Consider the following 14,962-nt stretch of genomic DNA (forward strand, 5'->3'; position numbering starts at 1 on the left):
GGCCAATCCACCTAACCTGCACATTTTTGGACTGTGGGAGGAAACCGGAGCACCCGGAGGAAACCCATGCAGACATGGGGAGAACGTGCAGACAGTGACCCAAGCCGGGAATCGAACCCGGGGCCCTGGAGCTGTGAAGCACCTGTGCTAACCACTGTGCTTACCGTGCTGCCCAGGTTCACGATGTTGATCCCGGGTATGGAGAGATTTTCTTCTGAGGAGAGGTTGAGTAGGTCGGGTCTGTACTCATTAGTGTTTAGAAGAATGAGAGGTGACCTATTGAGACATATCGGACTCTCAGGGGGTTTGACAGGGTCGATGCTGAGAGGTTGTTTCCCCTTGTGGGAGTGTCCAGGACCAGAGGGCATAATCTCATAGTGACTGGTTGCTCAGTTAAGACAGGGATGAGGAGAAATTTCTCCTTTTGCAGGGTAGTGAATCTGTGGAGTTCTTTACCACAGAGAGCTGTAGAGGCTGGGTCGTTAGATGTGTTCAAGGCTGACTTCCAGTGGCGGCCATGGAGTGCTCAAGGCGGATTTAAAAAAAACTTTCTCCTTCCCGAAGGGCGTTGAATTTGAGGGCAAAAGGTATAGGTGTGCCTGGGCAGGGTAACACTCCTCTGGTCTGGCTGGTGGATGGACCCGTGGAAAAGAAATAGGGCAAGGAAGAAAAGGCAGGTGGAACAGGAGCGTCTTCGTGGTGAGCCCCAGGAAAAGATGGCGGAAGACAAGTGGTCGACAGAGCAGTTGGTAGAGTTCCTGAATGATAAGTTTCGGCAGCAGAGGAAAGACCTGGCCAAGGTGGTGAAACCACTCAGATCTAGGATCGAGCGAGTGGAGCAGAGGCTGGAGTCCCAGGGCCGAGCGATCCAGAAAGTGGAGGAGACGGTGGGGGAGTACGAGGAGCAGTTGGCTTCGCTGGTGGCAGAGATGGGTGTGATGCGGGAGACCCAGAATCGGCTGAGGGAGAAGGTGGAGGATCTAGAGAATCGCTCCACGAGGCAAAAGTTAAGGATTGTCAGGGTGCCTGAAGGCATTGAAGCTGCGGAGGCCGGTGTGTATGTGGCAAAGATGCTGGAGAAATTGATGGTGGAGGGGGGCTTTGATCGGCCCCTGGAGGTTGGCCAACCGCATTGGGCGCTGAGGAGGTGCCGCAGGCGGGTGAGCCGCTGAGGGCGATATTGGTGCAGTTACACCGCTTTATGGACAAGGAGAAGATTCTTTGATGGGCGAGGCAGACCAGGAAATGTAACTGGGAAGGGAACGAGCTGCGGTGGTACCAGGACCTGGGTGTGGAGATGCCAAAGAGGAGGGCCGGGTTTAATCCGATTAAGGTGGGTGAAAGTTTGGGGTATTGTACCCGGCCCACCTGTGGGTGACTTTCCAGAAGCTGGAGCGCTATTTTGACACGCCAGAGGAGGCGATGGAATTTATGAGGGACTGGTGGGAGTGTGAAGACATTGAGCTTTGGAGGAGTTGTGTGTTTTTTCTAAAGTGTTTGGTGGTGGGAGTTCCAGGGCAGGTCTTGGTGGGGAAGCAGTAATGGCGAGTGTGTCTTTTGTTACTCTTTAGGGTTGATGGCTGGGTCGGTTAAGGGGGGGGGTAACGGAGGGAGGTTGGAAGCCTTGGGCGGGGCCACCATGCTTATCTGGGCAGGCTAGTCAACAGGTGGGAGGTTGCCAGGAGGAAGGCGTGGGGGGACGGATGGGGTATGTTCTTTGTTTAAGGGTGGGGTGGGGAGAGTTGCTGACATGGGTGTGGTTGGTGTGTTTACTGAACTCGGGATTGTGAGTGTGAGTGTTCCTGAACTCGGGAGCGTGAGTGTGTGTGTTCCTGAACTCGGGAGCGTGAGTGTGTGTGTTCCTGAACTCGGGAGCGTGAGTGTGTGTGTTCCTGAACTCGGGAGCGTGAGTGTGTGTGTTCCTGAACTCGGGAGCGTGAGTGTGTGTGTTCCTGAACTCAGGAGCATGAGTGTGTCTGTTCCTGAACTCAGGAGCGTGAGTGTGTGTGTGTTCCTGAACTCGGGAGTGGGGGTGTGTGTGTTCCTGAACTCGGGAGTGTGAGTGTGTGTGTTCACTGAACTCGGGAATGTGAGTGTTCCTGAACTCGGGAGTGTGAGTGTGTGTGTTCCCGAACTCGTGAGTGTGAGTGTTCCTGAATTTGGGAGTGTGTGTGTGTGTTCCTGAATTCCGGAGTGTGAGTGTGTCTGTTCCTGAACTCGGGAATGTGAGTGGTTGTTCACTGAACTCGGGAGTGTGAGTGTGAGCGTGCCTGAACATCCGGAGTGTGAGTCTGTGTGTTCACTGAACTCGGGAGTTCGAGTGTGTGTTCCTGAACTCAGGAGTGGGAGTGTTCCTGAACTCGGGAATGTGAGCGTGTGTTCCTGAACTCGGGAATGTGAGCGTGTGTTCCTGAACTCGGGAATGTGAGTGCGTGTGTTCCTGAACTTGGGAATGTGAGTGTGTGTGTTCACTGAACTCGGGGGTGTGAGTTTGTGTACCTGAACTCGGGACTGGGAGTGTTCCAGTATTCGGGAGTGTGAGTGTGTGTTTTCACTGAACTCGGGAGTGTGACTATTCACTGAACTCGGGAGTGTGACTCTTCACTGAACTCGGGATTGTTGCTGTTCACTGAACTCGGGAGTGTGACTCTTCACTGAACTCGGGATTGTTGCTGTTCATTGAACTCGGGAGTGTGACTCTTCACTGAACTCGGGAGTGTGACTCTTCACTGAACTCGGGAATGTGACTCTTCACTGAACTCGGGAGTGTGACTCTTCACTGAACTCCGCAGTGTGACTCTTCACTGAACTCGGGAGTGTGACTCTTCACTGAACTCGGGAGTGTTGCTGTTCACTGAACTCGGGATTGTTGCTGTTCACTGAACTCGGGAGTGTGACTATTCACTGAACTCGGGAGTGTGACTCTTCACTGAACTCGGGAGTGTGACTCTTCACTGAACTCGGGAGTGTGACTCTTCACTGAACTCGGGAGTGTGACTCCTCACTGAACTCGGGAGTGTGACTCCTCACTGAACTCGGGAGTGTGACTCCTCACTGAACGCGGGAGTGTGACTCTTCACTGAACTCGGGAGTGTGACTCTTCACTGAACTCGGGAGTGTGACTCTTCACTGAACTCGGGAGTGTGACTCCTCACTGAACTCGGGAGTGTGACTCCTCACTGAACTCGGGAGTGTTGCTGTTCACTGAACTCGGGAGTGTGACTCTTCACTGAACTCGGGAGTGTGACTCTTCAATGAACTCGGGAGTGTGGCTCTTCACTGAACTCGGGAGTGTGACTCTTCACTGAACTCGGGAGTGTGACTCCTCACTGAACTCGGGAGTGTGACTCTTCACTGAACTCCGCAGTGTGACTCTTCACTGAACTCGGGAATGTGACTCTTCACTGAACTCGGGAATGTGACTCTTCACTGAACTCGGGAGTGTGACTCCTCACTGAACTCGGGAGTGTGACTCCTCACTGAACTCGGGAGTGTGACTCCTCACTGAACGCGGGAGTGTGACTCCTCACTGAACTCGGGAGTGTGACTCTTCACTGAACTCGGGAGTGTGACTCTTCACTGAACTCGGGAGTGTGACTCTTCACTGAACGCGGGAGTGTGACTCCTCACTGAACGCGGGAGTGTGACTCCTCACTGAACTCGGGAGTGTGACTCCTCACTGAACTCGGGAGTGTGACTCCTCACTGAACGCGGGAGTGTGACTCCTCACTGAACTCGGGAGTGTGACTCTTCACTGAACTCGGGAGTGTGACTCTTCACTGAACTCGGGAGTGTGACTCTTCACTGAACTCCGCAGTGTGACTCTTCACTGAACTCGGGAATGTGACTCTTCACTGAACTCGGGAGTGTGACTCTTCACTGAACTCGGGAGTGTGACTCTTCACTGAACTCGGGAGTGTGACTATTCACTGAACTCGGGAGTGTGACTATTCACTGAACTCGGGAGTGTGACTATTCACTGAACTCGGGATTGTGACTCTTCACTGAACTCCGCAGTGTGACTCTTCACTGAACTCGGGAGTGTGACTCTTCACTGAACTCGGGAGTGTGACTATTCACTGAACTCGGGATTGTGACTCTTCACTGAACTCCGCAGTGGGACTCCTCACTGAACTCGGGAGTGTGACTCTTCACTGAACGCGGGAGTGTAGCTCTTCACTGAACTCGGGAGTGTTGCTGTTCACTGAACTCGGGATTGTTGCTGTTCACTGAACTCGGGAGTGTGACTCTTCACTGAACTCGGGAGTGTGACTCTTCAATGAACTCGGGAGTGTGGCTCTTCACTGAACTCGGGAGTGTGACTCTTCACTGAACTCGGGAGTGTGACTCCTCACTGAACTCGGGAGTGTGACTCTTCACTGAACTCCGCAGTGTGACTCTTCACTGAACTCGGGAATGTGACTCTTCACTGAACTCGGGAATGTGACTCTTCACTGAACTCGGGAGTGTGACTCCTCACTGAACTCGGGAGTGTGACTCCTCACTGAACGCGGGAGTGTGACTCCTCACTGAACGCGGGAGTGTGACTCCTCACTGAACGCGGGAGTGTGACTCTTCACTGAACTCGGGAGTGTGACTCTTCACTGAACTCGGGAGTGTGACTCCTCACTGAACTCGGGAGTGTGACTCTTCACTGAACTCCGCAGTGTGACTCTTCACTGAACTCGGGAATGTGACTCTTCACTGAACTCGGGAGTGTGACTCTTCACTGAACTCGGGAGTGTGACTCTTCACTGAACTCGGGAGTGTGACTATTCACTGAACTCGGGAGTGTGACTATTCACTGAACTCGGGAGTGTGACTATTCACTGAACTCGGGATTGTGACTCTTCACTGAACTCCGCAGTGTGACTCTTCACTGAACTCGGGAGTGTGACTCTTCACTGAACTCGGGAGTGTGACTATTCACTGAACTCGGGATTGTGACTCTTCACTGAACTCCGCAGTGGGACTCCTCACTGAACTCGGGAGTGTGACTCTTCACTGAACGCGGGAGTGTAGCTCTTCACTGAACTCGGGAGTGTTGCTGTTCACTGAACTCGGGATTGTTGCTGTTCACTGAACTCGGGATTGTTGCTGTTGACTGAACTCGGGATTGTTGCTGTTCACTGAACTCGGGAGTGGGGCTATTCACTGAACTCGGGAGTGTGACTCTTCACTGAACTCGGGAGTGTGACTCTTCACTGAACTCGGGAGTGTGACTCCTCACTGAACTCGGGAGTGTGACTATTCACTGAACTCGGGAGTGTGACTATTCACTGAACTCCGCAGTGTGACTCTTCACTGAACTCGGGAGTGTGACTCTTCACTGAACTCGGGTGTGACTCTTCACTGAACTCGGGAGTGTGACTCTTCACTGAACTCGGGAGTGTGACTCTTCACTGAACTCGGGAGTGTGACTCTTCACTGAACTCGGGAGTGTGACTCTTCACTGAACTCGGGAGTGTGACTCTTCACTGAACTCGGGAGTGTGACTCTTCACTGAACTCGGGAGTGTGACTCTTCACTGAACTCCGCAGTGTGACTCTTCACTGAACTCCGCAGTGTGACTCTTCACTGAACTCGGGAGTGTTGCTGTTCACTGAACTCGGGATTGTTGCTGTTCACTGAACTCGGGATTGTTGCTGTTCACTGAACTCGGGAGTGTGACTATTCACTGAACTCGGGAGTGTGACTCTTCACTGAACTCGGGAGTGTGACTCTTCACTGAACTCGGGAGTGTGACTCTTCACTGAACTCGGGAGTGTGACTCCTCACTGAACTCGGGAGTGTGACTCTTCACTGAACTCGGGAGTGTGACTCTTCACTGAACTCGGGAATGTGACTCTTCACTGAACTCGGGAGTGTGACTCCTCACTGAACTCGGGAGTGTGACTCCTCACTGAACGCGGGAGTGTGACTCTTCACTGAACTCGGGAGTGTGACTCTTCACTGAACTCGGGAGTGTGACTCTTCACTGAACTCGGGAGTGTGACTCCTCACTGAACTCGGGAGTGTGACTCCTCACTGAACTCGGGAGTGTGACTCCTCACTGAACTCGGGAGTGTTGCTGTTCACTGAACTCGGGAGTGTGACTCTTCACTGAACTCGGGAGTGTGACTCTTCAATGAACTCGGGAGTGTGGCTCTTCACTGAACTCGGGAGTGTGACTCTTCACTGAACTCGGGAGTGTGACTCTTCACTGAACTCGGGAGTGTGACTCCTCACTGAACTCGGGAGTGTGACTCTTCACTGAACTCCGCAGTGTGACTCTTCACTGAACTCGGGAATGTGACTCTTCACTGAACTCGGGAATGTGACTCTTCACTGAACTCGGGAGTGTGACTCCTCACTGAACTCGGGAGTGTGACTCCTCACTGAACTCGGGAGTGTGACTCCTCACTGAACGCGGGAGTGTGACTCTTCACTGAACTCGGGAGTGTGACTCTTCACTGAACTCGGGAGTGTGACTCCTCACTGAACTCGGGAGTGTGACTCTTCACTGAACTCCGCAGTGTGACTCTTCACTGAACTCGGGAATGTGACTCTTCACTGAACTCGGGAGTGTGACTCTTCACTGAACTCGGGAGTGTGACTCTTCACTGAACTCGGGAGTGTGACTATTCACTGAACTCGGGAGTGTGACTATTCACTGAACTCGGGAGTGTGACTATTCACTGAACTCGGGATTGTGACTCTTCACTGAACTCCGCAGTGTGACTCTTCACTGAACTCGGGAGTGTGACTCTTCACTGAACTCGGGAGTGTGACTATTCACTGAACTCGGGATTGTGACTCTTCACTGAACTCCGCAGTGTGACTCCTCACTGAACTCGGGAGTGTGACTCTTCACTGAACGCGGGAGTGTAGCTCTTCACTGAACTCGGGAGTGTTGCTGTTCACTGAACTCGGGATTGTTGCTGTTCACTGAACTCGGGATTGTTGCTGTTGACTGAACTCGGGATTGTTGCTGTTCACTGAACTCGGGAGTGGGACTCCTCACTGAACTCGGGAGTGTTGCTGTTCACTGAACTCGGGATTGTTGCTGTTCACTGAACTCGGGATTGTTGCTGTTCACTGAACTCGGGAGTGTGGCTCTTCACTGAACTCGGGAGTGTGGCTCTTCACTGAACTCGGGAGTGTGACTCTTCACTGAACTCGGGAGTGTGACTCTTCACTGAACTCGGGAGTGTGACTCTTCACTGAACTCGGGAGTGTTGCTGTTCACTGAACTCGGGATTGTTGCTGGTCACTGAACTCGGGATTGTTGCTGTTCACTGAACTCGGGAGTGTGACTCTTCACTGAACTCGGGAGTGTGACTCTTCACTGAACCCGGGAGTGTGACTCCTCACTGACACGGGAGTGTGACTCTTCACTGAACTCGGGAGTGTTGCTGTTCACTGAACTCGGGACTGTTGCTGTTCACTGAACTCGGGATTGTTGCTGTTGACTGAACTCGGGATTGTTGCTGTTGACTGAACTCGGGAGTGGGACTATTCACTGAACTCGGGAGTGTGACTCTTCACTGAACGCGGGAGTGTGACTCTTCACTGAACTCGGGAGTGTGACTCCTCACTGAACTCGGGAGTGTGACTATTCACTGAACTCGGGAGTGTGACTCTTCACTGAACTCGGGAGTGTGACTCTTCACTGAACTCGGGAGTGTGACTCTTCACTGAACTCGGGAGTGTGACTCTTCACTGAACTCGGGAGTGTGACTCTTCACTGAACTCGGGAGTGTGACTCTTCACTGAACTCGGGAGTGTGACTCTTCACTGAACTCCGCAGTGTGACTCTTCACTGAACTCGGGAGTGTTGCTGTTCACTGAACTCGGGATTGTTGCTGTTCACTGAACTCGGGATTGTTGCTGTTCACTGAACTCGGGAGTGTGGCTCTTCACTGAACTCGGGAGTGTGACTATTCACTGAACTCGGGAGTGTGACTCTTCACTGAACTCGGGAGTGTGACTCTTCACTGAACTCGGGAGTGTGACTCTTCACTGAACTCGGGAGTGTGACTCTTCACTGAACTCCGCAGTGTGACTCTTCACTGAACCCGGGAATGTGACTCTTCACTGAACTCGGGAATGTGACTCTTCACTGAACTCGGGAGTGTGACTCCTCACTGAACGCGGGAGTGTGACTCTTCACTGAACTCGGGAGTGTGACTCTTCACTGAACTCGGGAGTGTGACTCTTCACTGAACTCGGGAGTGTGACTCCTCACTGAACTCGGGAGTGTGACTCCTCACTGAACTCGGGAGTGTGACTCCTCACTGAACTCGGGAGTGTTGCTGTTCACTGAACTCGGGATTGTTGCTGTTCACTGAACTCGGGATTGTTGCTGTTCACTGAACTCGGGAGTGTGACTCTTCACTGAACTCGGGAGTGTGACTCTTCACTGAACTCGGGAGTGTGACTCTTCACTGAACTCGGGAGTGTGACTCTTCACTGAACTCGGGAGTGTGACTCTTCACTGAACTCGGGAGTGTGACTCTTCACTGAACTCGGGAGTGTTGCTGTTCACTGAACTCGGGATTGTTGCTGGTCACTGAACTCGGGATTGTTGCTGTTCACTGAACTCGGGAGTGTGACTCTTCACTGAACTCGGGAGTGTGACTCTTCACTGAACTCGGGAGTGTGACTCTTCACTGAACTCGGGAGTGTTGCTGTTCACTGAACTCGGGATTGTTGCTGGTCACTGAACTCGGGATTGTTGCTGGTCACTGAACTCGGGAGTGTGACTCTTCACTGAACTCGGGAGTGTGACTCCTCACTGAACTCGGGAGTGTGACTCCTCACTGAACTCGGGAGTGTGACTCTTCACTGAACTCCGCAGTGTGATTCTTCACTGAACTCGGGAATGTGACTCTTCACTGAACTCGGGAATGTGACTCTTCACTGAACTCGGCAGTGTGACTCCTCACTGAACTCGGGAGTGTGACTCCTCACTGAACTCGGGAGTGTGACTCTTCACTGAACTCGGGAGTGTGACTCCTCACTGAACTCGGCAGTGTGACTCTTCACTGAACTCGGGAGTGTGACTCTTCACTGAACTCGGGAGTGTGACTCTTCACTGAACTCGGGAGTGTTGCTGTTCACTGAACTCGGGATTGTTGCTGGTCACTGAACTCGGGATTGTTGCTGTTCACTGAACTCGGGAGTGTGACTATTCACTGAACTCGGGAGTGTGACTCTTCACTGAACTCGGGAGTGTGACTCTTCACTGAACTCGGGAGTGTGACTCTTCACTGAACTCGGGAGTGTGACTCCTCACTGAACTCGGGAGTGTGACTCTTCACTGAACTCCGCAGTGTGACTCTTCACTGAACTCGGGAGTGTGACTCTTCACTGAACTCGGGAGTGTGACTCTTCACTGAACTCGGGAGTGTGACTCTTCACTGAACTCGGGAGTGTGACTCTTCACTGAACTCGGGAGTGTGACTCTTCACTGAACTCGGGAGTGTGACTCTTCACTGAACTCGGGAGTGTGACTCTTCACTGAACTCGGGAGTGTGACTCTTCACTGAACACGGGAGTGTGACTCTTCACTGAACTCGGGAGTGTTGCTGTTCACTGAACTCGGGATTGTTGCTGGTCACTGAACTCGGGATTGTTGCTGTTCACTGAACGCGGGAGTGTGACTATTCACTGAACTCGGGAGTGTGACTCTTCACTGAACTCGGGAGTGTGACTCTTCACTGAACTCGGGAGTGTGACTCTTCACTGAACCCGGGAGTGTGACTCCTCACTGAACTCGGGAGTGTGACTCTTCACTGAACTCGGGAGTGTTGCTGTTCACTGAACTCGGGATTGTTGCTGTTCACTGAACTCGGGATTGTTGCTGTTGACTGAACTCGGGATTGTTGCTGTTCACTGACCTCGGGAGTGGGACTATTCACTGAACTCGGGAGTGTGACTCTTCACTGAACGCGGGAGTGTGACTCTTCACTGAACTCGGGAGTGTGACTCCTCACTGAACTCGGGAGTGTGACTCTTCACTGAACTCCGCAGTGTGACTCTTCACTGAACCCGGGAATGTGACTCTTCACTGAACTCGGGAATGTGACTCTTCACTGAACTCGGGAGTGTGACTCCTCACTGAACTCGGGAGTGTGACTCCTCACTGAACGCGGGAGTGTGACTCTTCACTGAACTCGGGAGTGTGACTCTTCACTGAACTCGGGAGTGTGACTCTTCACTGAACTCGGGAGTGTGACTCCTCACTGAACTCGGGAGTGTTGCTGTTCACTGAACTCGGGATTGTTGCTGTTCACTGAACTCGGGATTGTTGCTGTTCACTGAACTCGGGAGTGTGACTCTTCACTGAACTCGGGAGTGTGACTCTTCACTGAACTCGGGAGTGTGACTCTTCACTGAACTCGGGAGTGTGACTCTTCACTGAACTCGGGAGTGTTGCTGTTCACTGAACTCGGGATTGTTGCTGGTCACTGAACTCGGGATTGTTGCTGTTCACTGAACTCGGGAGTGTGACTCTTCACTGAACTCGGGAGTGTGACTCTTCACTGAACTCGGGAGTGTGACTCTTCACTGAACTCGGGAGTGTGACTCTTCACTGAACTCGGGAGTGTGACTCTTCACTGAACTCGGGAGTGTGACTCCTCACTGAACTCGGGAGTGTGACTCCTCACTGAACTCGGGAGTGTGACTCTTCACTGAACTCCGCAGTGTGATTCTTCACTGAACTCGGGAATGTGACTCTTCACTGAACTCGGGAGTGTGACTCTTCACTGAACTCGGGAGTGTGACTCCTCACTGAACTCGGGAGTGTGACTCTTCACTGAACTCGGGAGTGTGACTCTTCACTGAACTCGGGAGTGTGACTCCTCACTGAACTCGGGAGTGTGACTCCTCACTGAACTCGGGAGTGTGACTCTTCACTGAACTCGGGAGTGTGACTCTTCACTGAACTCGGGAGTGTGACTCTTCACTGAACTCGGGAGTGTGACTCTTCACTGAACTCGGGAGTGTGACTCTTCACTGAACTCGGGAGTGTGACTCTTCACTGAACTCGGGAGTGTGACTCTTCACTGAACTCGGGAGTGAGACTCTTCACTGAACTCGGGAGTGTGACTCTTCACTGAACTCGGGAGTGTGACTCTTCACTGAACTCGGGAGTGTGACTCTTCACTGAACGCGGGAGTGTTGCTGTTCACTGAACTCGGGATTGTTGCTGGTCACTGAACTCGGGATTGTTGCTGTTCACTGAACTCGGGAGTGTGACTCCTCACTGAACTCGGGAGTGTGACTCTTCACTGAACTCCGCAGTGTGACTCTTCACTGAACTCGGGAATGGGACTCTTCACTGAACTCGGGAGTGTGACTCTTCACTGAACTCGGGAGTGTGACTCTTCACTGAACTCGGGAGTGTGACTCTTCACTGAACTCGGGAGTGTGACTCTTCACTGAACTCGGGAGTGTGACTCTTCACTGAACTCGGGAGTGTGACTCTTCACTGAACTCGGGAGTGTGACTCCTCACTGAACTCGGGAGTGTGACTCTTCACTGAACTCCGCAGTGTGACTCTTCACTGAACCCGCGAATGTGACTCTTCACTGAACTCGGGAATGTGACTCTTCACTGAACTCGGGAGTGTGACTCCTCACTGAACTCGGGAGTGTGACTCCTCACTGAACTCGGGAGTGTGACTCCTCACTGAACGCGGGAGTGTGACTCTTCACTGAACTCGGGAGTGTGACTCTTCACTGAACTCGGGAGTGTGACTCTTCACTGAACTCGGGAGTGTGACTCTTCACTGAACTCGGGAGTGTGACTCCTCACTGAACTCGGGAGTGTGACTCCTCACTGAACTCGGGAGTGTGACTCCTCACTGAACTCGGGAGTGTTGCTGTTCACTGAACTCGGGATTGTTGCTGTTCACTGAACTCGGGATTGTTGCTGTTCACTGAACTCGGGAGTGTGACTCTTCACTGAACTCGGGAGTGTGACTCTTCACTGAACTCGGGAGTGTGACTCTTCACTGAACTCGGGAGTGTTGCTGTTCACTGAACTCGGGATTGTTGCTGGTCACTGAACTCGGGATTGTTGCTGTTCACTGAACTCGGGAGTGTGACTCTTCACTGAACTCGGGAGTGTGACTCCTCACTGAACTCGGGAGTGTGACTCCTCACTGAACTCGGGAGTGTGACTCTTCACTGAACTCCGCAGTGTGATTCTTCACTGAACTCGGGAATGTGACTCTTCACTGAACTCGGGAATGTGACTCTTCACTGAACTCGGGAGTGTGACTCCTCACTGAACTCGGGAGTGTGACTCTTCACTGAACTCGGGAGTGTGACTATTCATTGAACTCCGCAGTGTGACTCTTCACTGAACTCGGGAGTGTGACTCTTCACTGAACTCGGGAGTGTGACTCCTCACTGAACTCGGGAGTGTGACTCTTCACTGAACTCGGGAGTGTGACTATTCACTTAACTCGGGATTGTGACTCTTCACTGAACTCCGCAGTGTGACTCTTCACTGAACTCGGGAGTGTGGCTCTTCACTGAACTCGGGAATGTGACTCTTCACTGAACTCGGGAGTGCGACTCCTCACTGAACTCGGGAGTGCGACTCCTCACTGAACTCGGGAGTGCGACTCCTCACTGAACTCGGGAGTGTGAATCCTCACTGAACTCGGGAGTGTGACTCTTCACTGAACTCGGGAATGTGACTCTTCACTGAACTCGGGAGTGTGACTCCTCACTGAACTCGGGAGTGTGACTCTTCACTGAACTCGGGAGTGTGACTATTCACTTAACTCGGGATTGTGACTCTTCACTGAACTCCGCAGTGTGACTCTTCACTGAACTCGGGAGTGTGGCTCTTCACTGAACTCGGGAATGTGACTCTTCACTGAACTCGGGAGTGCGACTCCTCACTGAACTCGGGAGTGCGACTCCTCACTGAACTCGGGAGTGTGAATCCTCACTGAACTCGGGAATGTGACTCTTCACTGAACTCAGGAATGTGACTCTTCACTGAACTCGGGAGTGCGACTCCTCACTGAACTCGGGAGTGCGACTCCTCACTGAACTCGGGAGTGCGACTCCTCACTGAACTCGGGAGTGTGAATCCGCACTGAACTCGGGAGTGTGACTCTTCACTGAACTCGGGAGTGTTGCTGTTCACTGAACTCGGGATTGTTGCTGTTGACTGAACTCGGGATTGTTGCTGTTCACTGAACTCGGGATTGTTGCTGTTCACTGAACTCGGGATTGTTGCTGTTCACTGAACTCGGGAGTGTGACTCTTCACTGAACTCGGTAGTGTGACTCTTCACTGAACTCGGGAGTGTGACTCCTCACTGAACTCGGGAGTGTGACTATTCACTGAACTCGGGAGTGTGACTATTCATTGAACTCCGCAGTGTGACTCTTCACTGAACTCGGGAGTGTGACTCTTCACTGAACTCGGGAGTGTGACTCTTCACTGAACTCGGGAGTGTGACTCTTCACTGAACTCGGGTGTGACTCTTCACTGAACTCGGGAGTGTGACTCTTCACTGAACTCGGGAGTGTGACTCTTCACTGAACTCGGGAGTGTGACTCTTCACTGAACTCGGGAGTGTGACTCTTCACTGAACTCGGGAGTGTGACTCTTCACTGAACTCGGGAGTGTGACTCTTCACTGAACTCGGGAGTGTGACTCTTCACTGAACTCGGGAGTGTTGCTGTTCACTGAACTCGGGATTGTTGCTGGTCACTGAACTCGGGATTGTTGCTGTTCACTGAACTCGGGAGTGTGACTCCTCACTGAACTCGGGAGTGTGACTCCTCACTGAACTCGGGAGTGTGACTCCTCACTGAACTCGGGAGTGTGACTCCTCACTGAACTCGGGAGTGTGACTCTTCACTGAACTCGGGAGTGTGACTATTCACTGAACTCGGGATTGTGACTCTTCACTGAACTCCGCAGTGTGACTCTTCACTGAACTCGGGAGTGTGGCTCTTCACTGAACTCGGGAGTGTGGCTCTTCACTGAACTCGGGAATGTGACTCTTCACTGAACTCGGGAGTGCGACTCCTCACTGAACTCGGGAGTGTGAATCCTCACTGAACTCGGGAGTGTGACTCTTCACTGAACTCGGGAGTGTGACTCTTCACTGAACTCGGGAGTGTTGCTGTTCACTGAACTCGGGATTGTTGCTGTTGACTGAACTCGGGATTGTTGCTGTTCACTGAACTCGGGATTGTTGCTGTTCACTGAACTCGGGAGTGTGACTCTTCACTGAACTCGGTAGTGTGACTCTTCACTGAACTCGGGAGTGTGACTCCTCACTGAACTCGGGAGTGTGACTATTCACTGAACTCGGGAGTGTGACTATTCATTGAACTCCGCAGTGTGACTCTTCACTGAACTCGGGAGTGTGACTCTTCACTGAACTCGGGAGTGTGACTCTTCACTGAACTCGGGTGTGACTCTTCACTGAACTCGGGAGTGTGACTCTTCACTGAACTCGGGAGTGTGACTATTCACTGAACTCGGGATTGTGACTCTTCACTGAACTCCGCAGTGTGACTCTTCACTGAACTCGGGAGTGTGGCTCTTCACTGAACTCGGGAATGTGACTCTTCACTGAACTCGGGAGTGCGACTCCTCACTGAACTCGGGAGTGTGAATCCTCACTGAACTCGGGAGTGTGACTCTTCACTGAACTCGGGAGTGTGACTCTTCACTGAACTCGGGAGTGTGACTCTTCACTGAACTCGGGATTGTTGCTGTTGACTGAACTCGGGATTGTTGCTGTTCACTGAACTCGGGATTGTTGCTGTTCACTGAACTCGGGAGTGTGACTCTTCACTGAACTCGGTAGTGTGACTCTTCACTGAACTCGGTAGTGTGACTCTTCACTGAACTCGGGAGTGTGACTCCTCACTGAACTCGGGAGTGTGACTATTCACTGAACTCGGGAGTGTGACTATTCATTGAACTCCGCAGTG

At 52.4% G+C, this 14,962-nt stretch overlaps 1 protein-coding gene across 3 annotated transcripts in view; it reads right to left on the reverse strand.

Moving 5' to 3' along the window:
* LOC140402489 (uncharacterized) overlaps nucleotides 1-14,962 on the reverse strand; it is a 143,076-nt gene that overhangs the window by 45,810 nt on the left and 82,304 nt on the right. The gene's annotated exons all lie outside the window — the stretch shown is intronic.

The sequence above is a fragment of the Scyliorhinus torazame genome, chromosome 25 (genome assembly GCF_047496885.1).
Source record: "Scyliorhinus torazame isolate Kashiwa2021f chromosome 25, sScyTor2.1, whole genome shotgun sequence".
In the NCBI taxonomy this organism is placed as follows: domain Eukaryota; kingdom Metazoa; phylum Chordata; class Chondrichthyes; order Carcharhiniformes; family Scyliorhinidae; genus Scyliorhinus; species Scyliorhinus torazame.